The following is a 2,918-nucleotide window of genomic DNA, read 5'->3' on the forward strand; positions in this document are numbered from 1 at the left end:
AAAACAGGAAAAACTAGGGCGTAGTGATGAAGAAGGGGCAAAATAGTAGGTAAATAAAATAAGTAATATTATTAATGAAGAGGAAAATAAATAAGTGGGCGTTCAGGGAATACATAAAATTAGAAAAACAATTGCTAAGTTCAGGGAGGGAAGATAAGGTTTAAGTAAATAAGGTAAAGAAGAAGTAAATGAATTAAATAAAAAAGAAAAATAGTAAACTTAATAGTAGCCTAATAATAATGAAATGATTGAAAGAGGGAAAAAAAGGGGCATGAAGGCTGCATAAACCACACAAACCACAACCCTCCGTACGTCCTACGTCATGGCGAGTGGACGCTGGATGTCCGGCGACGTTCCTGGGTCAAGAGGAGTTAACCAATCAGCTGCGACGCTTTTATAAGCCCCGCCCCCGACGTTTAAACAGGAAGGACCGGAAGGACGATTTATGATAATAATATATGATCTTTATTTCAGGCATATATGACAGTTAAAAAAAAATTAAAAGACAGACAAAACATGGGAGGAAACACATTGTGCAGTACCATGTGTTACTATTGCCATTAAAAAACAACAACATTTTATGTTAATAATACAAACCATACATACTTTGAGGCACATATGAGACAGCATTTACTTTAAGAAGGGTCAAGCCCCTCAGCTAGTACCTTTGTGTATGTAATATGTATACAAGAATGTATGTTGACAGTGTGGAAGGGGTTCAAGTTCATTGTGATAGCCCATTCAAGGGCTTATTAGGGCCATTATAATGGCATTTTCAGACAAACATTGCCTGACATGTTGGTACATAAGAGGCAACTCACACTGTGCCACCTACTGTAGGGACGCCAAGCATATCTAAAAATAAAGCATTTCAACAACCAATTAAAAAAGACATTAAATCAAAAACAGTTTTTTTCCCTGGTATTTTTGTTGATACATATCAGCCCCTTCAAATAGTTTGAAAAATTGTGCATGAACACAATATATTTCATTCTAAAATATGTTAAATATGAAACTACTACTAATACTTTTTTTTTTAATCACAGAATTATAAAAATATCCTATTAGGCAAAATAAGGTTATTTAAACAGTAGAAACAATCAGTTGTGGATATGCTAATGGAACTTCTAAATTAGTATATTATCCTAAAATTCCCCAGAAAACTTTGTTTAAAAACCACATTAATTATTATAATATCGTTCTATTATCAGATGGTGAAACCACAGACAACAGCATACTGTTAAGTATCAGGTGAAAGGAATATTAATTGCTTTAAAAAAATTTGTCATACCATTTTCTTTAAAAAGTAATGCTGTATGTCCATGCCAATATCACATAACATTTCCAAAATAACAAGACCATATCTCAGCTATTTTACATGGTATAAAATATGGTATCTTAATGAATCATATACTGTATATTGTGTAGGTTATGGTTTCCCCATACACATAGTTAAATAAAATACATAAACAACCTATAACAACACATAAAGATGAAGGGGTTTGTGTCATTAGTATTTTCTTCACAAGATAAGAAACTGCATCTTTTATACCTGTGTGTTTTGTGCAAAGAAAAGAAACTCCCATGTTACAGTTACAATAAGTACTTTATTGGTTCAACAGTGCTGCCAGCGCCTGACAGATAAATATACAGTTCTGAGTTTATCTATTTACAGCTTGCTGAGAGACAATACAAACAGTCCCTTGTAGACATACATAGTGTTCTTTAGTGTATAACTTATACTTATACTTTGGGCTGGTTTCTTTGTCCAAGCATAATATGGTCCCCATTGAAAGATGTGATGAGTTGTGTATGTGAAAGAAGCCCTATTAAGTCTTGGTTTGTTAACATGTAGTGTGTCGTTAAATGTGCAAATCATCAGATGGTGCAGTAATGTGTACTCTGATTAACAGTGTGTATTCTGTGTGTGTGTGTGTGTGTGTGTGTGTGTGTGTGTGTGTATGTGTCGTCAAATAGACGATCTGGAACGCACACATTTCCTGTACAATGGATTTAAGCTATCAATATAAAAAGAAAAAGTGACATCTGATAGTGTTCAGTAGTCTCAGTTTCACACAAAGCAAAACTGACTTTTTTTTTTTTTTTTTTTACTGTAAATGCTGTTACAATCTGATATTTCATCAAATTAGCCTCTTTATGCTTGATTTGCATTGCAGATTTTTTTTTTTTTGCTGGCATTTGCAAAAGTGTAAATTCTGTAGATGCTAGTATCATTTTTCATCTTCATAAGTATCATTTTCATATAAGTCTTTCTGTATACTCTTCACTTACAGTACAGCTGTGCACACATACAGGCATGCTCACACATTATCAACTTGTTTCATTCACTCACAAGCCACAAACAATAGGTCTATAATCACACGTTCATATGTTTAAATTCACACCATCGTTAAACACATCCGACGACGTGTTGCTTTCACAACCTGTCGTCAGCTTCTTCATTTTTAGCGTTTGCTCTTTAACTTCTGTGCAAATCCGAATCCTTCTGGATTCTGTCAGCAACATTAAGAGACAAATCTTTCAAAATTCAAAATCCCATCCCTCTGTTGTCTATATATATATATACTGTGTGTATATATATATATTTAATAAAGACATGATTTAGTGTTTCGTTTTTGACTTAACCTCTGTTCCTCTAACCATGCCGATCTGCATAGGGCGTAAACAGGCAAAGTTGACGCTGATGACATCCTTGTTTGTCCTTCAGGTTAGTAATGGCTCTAGTTATCCTCACATGCTGGGAAGTCAGCATTTTCTATACTTAATATATTATATTCCTGAAAAAAAAAAGTTTTCAAAGCTCTCCTTAAACAGCACCAACATTTTGTAACACCATACATCACAAACCCTTTTACCCCAATCCACTTCTGTTCTGTGTCTCAACTCAACAAGTGTGG

General features: G+C 34.1%; 1 protein-coding gene across 1 annotated transcript in view; it reads left to right on the plus strand.

Moving 5' to 3' along the window:
• Window positions 1–2,918, plus strand: part of LOC310996207 (beta-secretase 1-like) — a gene marked incomplete at its 5' end in the record, with an annotated part of 61,265 nt that overhangs the window by 29,803 nt on the left and 28,544 nt on the right. The window lies entirely within an intron of this gene.

The sequence above is a fragment of the Trachurus trachurus genome (assembly GCF_905171665.1).
Source record: "Trachurus trachurus genome assembly, chromosome: 13".
NCBI lineage: Eukaryota > Metazoa > Chordata > Actinopteri > Carangiformes > Carangidae > Trachurus > Trachurus trachurus.